Here is a 10,102-nt window from a genome sequence, read left to right on the forward strand (position 1 = left end):
ATTACAATGAAAAGGAGTTGTGGTAGTTGAGTGGGAGAAATCTCTATGAAGTATTATGGAAGTATTACTGAAACAATCAAGGTGCGGAGAAGTGTATAGAAAATGAGCACATCTGGGTTAAACAATATCAATTGTTTGAATATGCTTGAATACCTGTTGATGTTTATGTGTGTGTATAAATGAGAAGACGAGGATACATGTATGTCTGTGTGTGCTTGTTTAAGCAAGGATAGGAGAGACTACTTACCACACTGTTAACCTGAATTATCTTGGATTCACTTGTGGGAAAGAACAGGGGGAGGAGAGTTAGAACATGCAGGAAGAGTGGACTTAAAAAGCATGGATGATAATGCTTCCGTATTAGTAGTGTTGTGTATGGACAAATAAATCTGTCTTGAGCAGAGAAAGCCAGAATATTCCTTAGAAGTAAGGATGGCTTTGAACATGTTATCAGGAAGGACCAGTCCCTGGAAAAGGACATCATGCTTAGTAAAGCAGAGGTCCAGGGAAAAAGAGGAAGACCCTCAATGAGATAGATACAGTGGCTGCAACAGTGTGCTCAAATATAGCAACGATTATTAGGATTGCAATGACTGGGCCGAGTTTTGTTCTGCGGTGCCTAGGGTCACCATGGGTCAGAACTGACTTGATAGCTTCTAACAACAACATGTATAAGTCCAGATAAAGTGTACTGAGTTGATATCATCTATTTAAATTATTCATGTAAGTTAAAAAAAAAAAAGACCCAAAAATATAGTGTTAGTGCCATATCTAATGACTTACACAGAATCAAGGTAGAATGTCAAGTGAAATAAGGGGCGACAGCAATGTGGGTAGACTGAGACGAAGTCTCCATAACAGCAAACACCCCAGCAGATGTACTTGTGTACCTGTGACTGTGTATATGTGTCCCTGCAGAGAGGTGTAGGGAACGATGCACATGTGTCTATTAACATTGGATACCTTGTGGGAGCAGGAGCAAATTACATATGAGGGTGGGACCCTGATGTAGCTTCTTTGTCATACAAATTTGTAATCTTGCAAATGTAATAAAAAACAATTTCAGAACTTTGGAAGTTGATAAACATCATAGATATGTGTATATTTTAATGTGTTTCATTAGACATTTTAAATAGGTGAAAATTTTCTATAATGACAGACAAAAGATTTTAATCACTGGAAGGAGAGCACACCACAGACAGTAATAATCAGATCCAGTGCATTTCTTCTTGTTCTTGGAACCAGTGAGCTCTTTTGGTCTCTATAACTGGAAATGACCAAAATAATTTGGGGAAGTCAGTAGAGTTACCCCTCAAACACGTTTGCAAGCGCATGTCTACAGCTAAATGTAGAAGGCTGGACACCATGTGCGATTCACTAGGTAACTCATGATGCTCCAGAAAATTCTCTTTCCTGGATGTGCTGGTACCACCTCCTCCCTGCCTTGACCCACTGTATAACCCACCTTTGTTCATTCGAGGCCCTTTTCAGGTCTGAGCCTAGAGCATAGAGGACATCAACTGGGAAGGTAGCTTTTAAGAAGAAAGATGTTGATCAAAAGATTTCAGAAAGCAGTACCTCCCCAGCCAGCCTCTCCCCAGCCTGGAAATGCCAGCCCCTCCCACTCTGATACCTCTGAGAATCTCTGATTTTTTGTTTTGGATCCTTAGGAGACTGCAGAATTTACCTGGCCTGAACACCTTGGCTCTTCTCTGCCTGTGACCCTCTCCCTCACAGGAGCTGTCTCTGTCACTCTGAGGCATACACACAGGACAGACTGTGGATGGAGGTGCCCATCCTAGAGGCCCTGCCTTCCTTTCCTCTGCCCTCTGTGATCTCATCTCCCAGAGAGATGGATGCATCCCTGTCATGTCCAGGGCTTCCCCACACCTGAGATTTGATGTTGTGACTGAGACTGGGGCTTTGTTGTCCACTGTTGAGTCTGGGCCTGAATTTGCCTCTTCCCATCCATACCTCTGGTCACCTGTGTTCTCGCTGTTCTCCCCAGGTCAAGAAGCCTCTCCTCTCTTTTGCTTCTTTCATCTAAGACGGCCTTTTCTTCCAGTTCTTTGACCTTGGGACAGGTCAGATTTGACCACAGGGGGAAAAAAAAAAAAATTAACAAGATTTATTGACGTGTCAAGAACCGGAATGTATAGCTTTATTTAATGGAGAAGAAAAAGTTCCAAAGCTCTACCCCTTACCCGAGGACATACTCTACAAGAAATACCCTGCAAGCGCTGGATCAACTCTTATCCAGAAATGGGTAACACCCAGGGGGATTTTTCTACACCACCTCCCACTTACATTCCCCTAATGAGGCAACAACAATGCATCCTAATTATAACCCCAAATTCACCTTAGGAGACCAGAAGACATGGCTGGAGTGAATTCATTTTCCTTCACCGGGCCCTCCTCTCCTCCTGCCAAGCCCTACCTCTTTCTCTGCCTGTATGCTGCTGGGAAGGGACCCAGAGTCCTTGGTTTAGGGCTTTATGCCCACTGCTCACCTACAGGCAGGTTTCCTGACACCCTGCCATCTCTCTGATTCCTTCTCCTCCAAAGAACTCAGTGATACCCCCTTCACCATCACACCTCACCAGGGTCCCCCTTAGCCTCCCAAGTCCCACTGAAATCCCATTTCCCTTTCCCTACTTACGCTGTGCTCATCCTTAGCCTCCCAAGACCTCACCATCGAGATGAGGCCTGTCCTGTCCTCTCCTGGGCCAGTGGAGCCTCTGAGGGGACCTGGTGTCTGTGTTCAGCTATCTGGGGCTTCTTCCATCCAGATCCCCCTTAGGACTGGAGCTCTTTGAGCCCTTGGGGTGGAACGGTGGTGGTCACAGGGCAAGGAGGCTAGGATCTTCCAGGGAAGCTGGGTTAAACGAACCTGAATGGAGGTCTCTCCTGAAGGGCCCGGGTTTCCAGGCCAAAGGCCCTGCTCCTCTTAGTCCCAGGGTGCTAGCAGGTCTTTAGGCGCTTCCCCCTCTGGCCTTGGTGCTGCGCTTTCTGCAGCCTGGCCTGCCTCTGCAGCCTGTCTAGCTGGTGCCTCAGCCTCTTCAGTTCCTCTCTCTGCTTCTCCAGCTGCTCCTCCAGGCGCCTGCAGACTACTCTCTTCTCCCTCACCTTCCTCTTCTTGGAGGCCATCAGGTAACACCTGGCCAGCTGGTGGCAGCTGTGGGGACTGCGCTGGACTGAGCGTGGCAGCCGCCTCTCCAGCAGCTCTTCAAAGAAGACCCGGCAGCTGAAGCCCTGGCTCACACCATGCTCCGCGTGCGCAACCAGGGTCTCCCGGGACTCGAACACGCGACAGCAGGCCAGGCAGCCGAAGCCGTGCTCACGGGTCACCAGCCACTCTGGTGTGGCTGCGCGGGGGCTCTCCCCATGCTCCTCCCCTTGGTCAGTAGGGTCCAGAGTACAGGTCTGGGGCCGCTCCTGCCAGGGCTCTAGGGTGCTGACCAGGGACTCAGTGTTGGCCAGACTGGGGGCAGAGCCGATGGTGCTCTCCTCAGAGAGCTTGGCCTCAAAGACCTGGGGCATCGTGGCCACGGGGGCAAAGGAGGTTTTGGTCTGCCAGGCCACTGCCACCCCCTTGACTGTGCGCACCTGACCCATTGCTTCTCTGAAGTAGCCCCGTAGCTGGAGGAGTGAGAGGTCTGCTCGGTGGAAGATGAAGGAAAAGAGCTCTCTGATGCTTTTGGAATCTTCCTGGGCTCGGAGCTTTGACTTTTTGTTTGGGATGTTGTTGACTCTTGCGCATTTTCCTCTTGGATAGAGACCTCTGAGAATAGAGAGTAGATTTAGTTGAGCTTTCAGGGTCTTTATCCTCACCTGTGAGCCCAAAGCTTTGGTCATAGGGACCCCTGGAGGCCTCTCCCTCACCACATCCTCCAGTTCTGCAGACCCCATGGTTTCTTTCTTCTTCCCCAGAGACCCACCACCCTTTGGGGGCACTGCTGTGGAAGACAAAGTCTCCATTGTAAAGTGGCACTGTTTATGGTAGTTCATTTTTTAAGAAGTTATTTTTCTTTAATTCCACATTTATTGAATTCCAATGAATTTGTTCTTTTGGAACTTAGAAATGACCTCATTCCCCTGAAACTTCATAATAAATGTGTGACGTCATTGAAAGAAGTTTTCTATGAGGGTGATTTTCTTAGTAAATTTGGGGTGTAAGCACTCAAACGAGAACGATGCTCACCTCTTTTCAACCTCTTTTACTGAAAGGCTGTTTTACAGAGAAGTTATACTTAAAGAGAAGAATGCGTATATTTAGTTAAGACTCTTGCATGTATACCTCTTTCTTGTACCCTTCTTAACCAAGCTACAGTAGAGGATTAAAATTGCTTTTCTCGGAATAGAAGCCCTTGTCCTTATTAGAGGAACTCCTTCAGCGTGAAGCAGAAAGAGATGTCTGCATCTGAGAACCTGATGCCAGAAACCTCAGATAGACAGCACACAACCACCTTAACTGGTTGTGTCTGGGTGGGTTGCCTATGTCAACCTAGAGGTCTGTGTATGTTTGTGAATATGTGGGAAGGACTGTAGACTTCAGGATCCAGAAAGAGATAGAGCTAGGTCGTGTGTGTTGGATGGAGGGAAAGCTCCAGAGACAAGATTCAGAGATGGAACCTGCCAGCAGTGTGCTAGAGGGATACAGAGACCAAGGAGGGAGCAAAAAGCAGGGCTCAGCCACTGAAAGGCAGAATGGGGCAGCAACAGAAAAGACAAAGGGGGTACACTAGTTGGAGAAAGGATGGAGAACTGGGAATGATAGCAGAAACTGAGGTTAGCTATAGTTGGAATTTGAAAATTCTTGCTAGGCTTTGAAAACATCATGCTGATTGAAGAAAGTTAGTCACAAAAGGACAACTACTGTATGATCTTACTTATATGAAATAAGCAAATATATAGAAACCAAAGATTATTGGGGGTGGCCAGCTGTGACAGGGAGGTGGGAAGGGCCTGAAATCTTTCACTGTCTCATCTCATGCTCTCATTCTTAATCTCTTTATACTCTCTATACTTTTTCTTTTTAAATTTATAACATTTCTATTACTTAATCATCATATAACTTGAGTTTTAAATACAAAAAAAAAAAATTCAAAAAAAGAGAAATGAGTAAGTGAAGGTGCCACTGTGCAATACTTTGTGTCAGCCAGGCATCAGGGAACCAGAGTGACAGAATACACTTCTTCTTTGTGGAAAGCTTGAGCAGAGTCACGGCAGCTACAATGACCATGTCATATAGATGCTCCAGTAAAAGGTCTGGTTAACTAGAACTTTGGAAATTGGGTGAGTGGGTAGAAGGGAATGCATAGTAGAGAAACTGAAGATATATATATATATATATGAATTAAAATAACTGTGTAGCTAGTAATTGGCAATGATAATTCATCGTGGATTTCTGAGCAGAAGATCCAGGTAATGATACCTGACTTCGAGAAAGCTTGCTTTGGCATTATTGTGCACAGAACACCCAAGGAAGAAATACAGCTCCTCAACGGGAGCAGATGCACTGCTTCAGCAAATCTTAGGATATAAATTTAGAAGAAAAGCATCATCTCCCGAAGGTCATAAAAGTTGTTTATGAGTCTATACTAGATTTTCTTTTATTTTTTTTATTGTGCTTTAAGTGAAAAGTTACAATCCAAGTCAGTTTCTCATACAAAAACTTATGTACACATTATTATGTGACCCTAGCTGCTCTCACTACAATGTGACAGCACACTCCTTCTCTCCACCTGTGTTCCCTGTGTCCATTCAACCAGCTCCTGTTCTCCTCTCCCTCCTCACCTTGACTCCAGATAGGAGCTGTCCATATAGTTTCATGTGTCTACTTAAGCTAAGAATCACACTCCTCACCAGTATCATTTTATGTCCTATAGTCTAATCTTTGTCTGAAGAGTTGGTTTCAAGAATGGTTTTAGTTTTGACAGACAGTCTGGGGGTCATGACCTCTGGGGTACCTCCATCTCAGTCAGACCATTATGTCTGGTCTTTTTACTGGAATTTGAGGTCTGCATCCCACTTTTCTCCTGCTTCATCAGGGATTCTCTGCTATGTTCCCCTTCAGTGCAGTTATTGGTGGTAGCCAGGCACCATCTGGTTCTTCTGGTCTCAGGCTGATGGAGTCTCTGCTTTATGTAGCCCTTTCTGTCTCTTGGGCTAATATTTTCCTTGCGTCTTTTATGTTTTTCATTCTCCTTTGCTCCAGATGGGTTGAGAGCAATTGATGCATCTTAGATGGCAGTTTGCTAGCTTTTAAGACCCCAGATGCCACTCAACAAAGTCAGACGAACAACGTTTTCTTAATATGCTTTGTTATGCCAATTGACCTAGATATCCCCTGAAACCATGGTCCCCAGACCCCCGCCCCTGCTACTCTATCCCTCAAAATGTTTGGTCGTATCCCGGAAACTCCTTAGTTTTTGGATAAGTCCTGTTGTGCTGACTTCCCCTGCATTGTGTGTTGTCCTTTCCTTCACCTGAAATAATTCCATCTACTATCTAATTAGTGAAAACCCTTCTCCATCCCTCCCCACACTGGCAACCATTAAATAATGTTTTCTACTGTATTTAAATCTTTTCTTGAGTTCTTATAAAAATGGTCTCGTACAATATTTGTCCTTCTGTGACTAATTTCCCTCAGCATGAAGCCTTCCAGATTCCTCCATGTTATGAGATGTTTCATGGATTCATCGTTGTTCTTTATCACTGTGTAATATTCCATTATGTGAATATACCATAATCTGTTTATCCACTCATCTGTTGATGGGCATCTTGGTTGTTTCCATCTTTTTGCTTTTGCAAACAGTGCTGCAATGAATATGGCTGTGCACTAATCACTAAAAAGAGCATTTCAAGATCTATCCAGAAGTACAACACTGCCAGTGATAGCATAATATTCATACGCCTACAAGGAATACCAGTTAATACAATCTATTCAAATTTACACACCAACCACTAAGGACAAAGATGAAGAAATTGAAGATTTTTACCAACTTCTGCAGTCTGAAATTTATGGAATGTGCAATCAGGATGCATTGATAACTACGGGTGATTGGAATGAGAAATTGGAAACAAAGAAGGATCGGTAGTTGAAAATATGGCCTTGGTGATAGAAATGATACCAGAGATCACATGATAGAATTTTGCAAGACAAACGACTTCTTCATTGCAAATAACTTTTTTCCACAACATAAACAGCAAGTATAAGCGTGGGCCTCACTGGATGGAATACACAGGAATCAAATTGACTACATCTGTGCAAAGAGATGATGGAAAAGCTCAATACCATCAGTCAGAACACGGCTGGGGCCAGCTGCAGAACAGTCAACTGCTCATATGCAAGTTCCAGTTGAAGCTGAAGAAAATTAGAACAAGTGTATGAGAGCCAAAGTATGACCATGAGTATATCCCACCCAAATTTAGAGACCATCTCAAGAATAGATTTGACATGTCGGACACTAATGACTGAAGACCAGATGAGCAGTGGAGTGACATCAAGGACATCAGACATACAAAGAAAACAAGAGGTCATTAAAAGGGCAAGAAAGAAAGAAAAGATCAAAATGGATGTCATAAGAGACTCTGAAATGTGCTCTTGAACATCTAGTAGCTAAAAAGAACAGAAGAAAAGATGAAGTAAAAGAGTTAAACAGAAGATTTCAAAGAGTAGCTACGGAAGACTAAGCAAAGTATTATAATGACATATACAAAGATCTGGAGTTAGAAATCAAAAGGGAAGAACACCCTCAGCATTTCTCAAGCTGAAAGAGCTGAAGAAAAAATTCAAGCCTCAAGTTGCAATAGTGAAGGATTCTACAGAAAAAATATTGAACGACTCAGAATGTACCAAAAGAAGATGGAAGGAATACACTGAGTCACTACACCAAAAAGAATTGGCAGATGTTCAACCATTTCAGGAGGCAGCATAAGATCAGGAAGCAACGCTACTGAAGGAAGAGGTCCAAGCAGTACTGAAGGCATTGGAGAAAAACAAGGCTACAGGAATTGATGGAATATTAATTGAGATGTTTCAACAAACAAATGCAATACTGGGAGTGCTCATTTGTCTAAGCCAAGAAATTTGGAATGCAGCTACCTGGCCAACTGACTGGAAGAGATCCATATTTATGCCTATTCCAAAGAAAGGTGTTTCAACCAAATGCAGAAATTATCATCAATATCATACGCAAGTGAATTTTTGCTGAAGATCATTCAACAGTGGCTGCAGCAGTGCATTGACAGAAACTGTCAGAAATTCAAGCCGGATTCAAAAGAGGACATGGGAACAGGTAAGTTATTTTTGATGTCAGATGGATCCTGGCTGAAAGCAGAGAATATCAGAAAGATGTTTACCTGTGTTCTATTGACTATGCAAAGGAATTTGACTCTGTGAATCATAACAAATTATGGATAATATCACAAAAAATGGGAATTCCAGAACACTTAATTGTGCTCATGGGGAACCTCTGCATAGATCAAGAGGCAGTCATTCAAACAGAACAATGGGCTACTACTGCATGGTTTAAAGTCAGGAAAGGTGTGCATCAGGGTTGAATCCTTTCACTATAATTATTCAATCTGTATGCAGTGCACATAGTCCAAGAAACTGAACTGTATGAAGAACAGAGCATCATGATTGGAAGAAGACTCATTAACATCCTGTAATATGCGGATTGCACAACCTTGCTTGCTGAACCTGAACAGGACTTGAAGCACTTACTGATAAAGACCAAAGACTATATAAGACTTAGGTATGAATTACACCTCAGCATAAAGAAAACAAAAATCCTCATCAGTGGAGCAATAAGCAACATCATGATAAATGGAGAAAACATTGAAATTGTCAAGGATTTCATTTTACTTGGATCCACAATCAACACCCATGGAAACATCAGTCAAGAAATCAAATGATGCATTGCATTGGGAAAATCTGCTGCAAAAGAAATTTTTAAAGAGTTAAAAAGCAAAGATGTCACCTTGAAGACTCAAGTGTCCCTGATCCAAGCCACGGTGTTTTCAATTGCCTCATATGCACGTGAAAGCTGGACTATGAATAAGGAAGACCTAAGAAGACACAGGACCTGGCAGTGTTTCATTCTGTTGTACATAGTGCCACTGTGATTTGGAACTGACTTGAGGGAACTAACAACAACAATGCAAGGCAATACACGTCATGATGATATGTAATTTATTTCAAACTTGGAAGCCATTGGAGGATATTCCTTTACATAATATGTACACCCTGACTTACTAAGGAGACAACATGGGTGTTTCTTTGTAAGCAAAATCTCCTAAGAACAGATACTTTTGAATTGGGAGCAATACATTATTTGGAGTTCGTTAGGAGGCTCTGAGAAGCCATTTTTCTGTGATAGTGTATATGTCTTCTTCTATCATTCATTAGATTTGGGTTGTTTTAGAATAACTCGCTGTTGAATGAGAATATGTTAGAGCCAGGACATATGACGAAATATAAACACAAGAATTTGCTAAAATGAATAAATTTTTAACACTAAAACAATTTCATCTGGGAATAAAAATTCTTTTATATATATTGTTGATCCTCTACTATATACAGAGAATTTCTATTTTAGTAACTTCTGTTTCTTTCTTCCCACCTTCCTTCCTTCCTCCCTCTCTCTTTCTCTTCCTCCCTCCCTCCCTTTCTTTACTTCTTTCCTTTCTCTCTCTCTTTCTGTTCTATGTCATTAAAAAGTGTACCATCCTTTAGATTCACCAATTCCAAATAGTTGAGAGATAATATCGGGTAGCTGTGAGTTGGAATCAACTCTATGGCAATGGGTTTGGTGTACAGGGTAAGTGTTTTAAAAGGTTTTATATATATATATAATTTAGCTGGACATTTAGGGAAAACTACTTAAAATCTCCTCGTATCAATTGTATCATCTATAAAATGTCAGTGGTGATATCAACCTTAAGAGGTTGTGTGAAGTATAAACTACAATTTAATCCTGACAGAAATCCTGAAATATTTTAGGTGTCACCCAGTGAAGGTGGTGAATAAAAGTTTTACCTCCCATGTATGGTCATGGTCCAGATTTAAGGCTTGTTTCTTCCACTTTTGTTTCTT

Source organism: Loxodonta africana, unplaced genomic scaffold (genome assembly GCF_030014295.1).
Source record: "Loxodonta africana isolate mLoxAfr1 unplaced genomic scaffold, mLoxAfr1.hap2 scaffold_32, whole genome shotgun sequence".
NCBI lineage: Eukaryota > Metazoa > Chordata > Mammalia > Proboscidea > Elephantidae > Loxodonta > Loxodonta africana.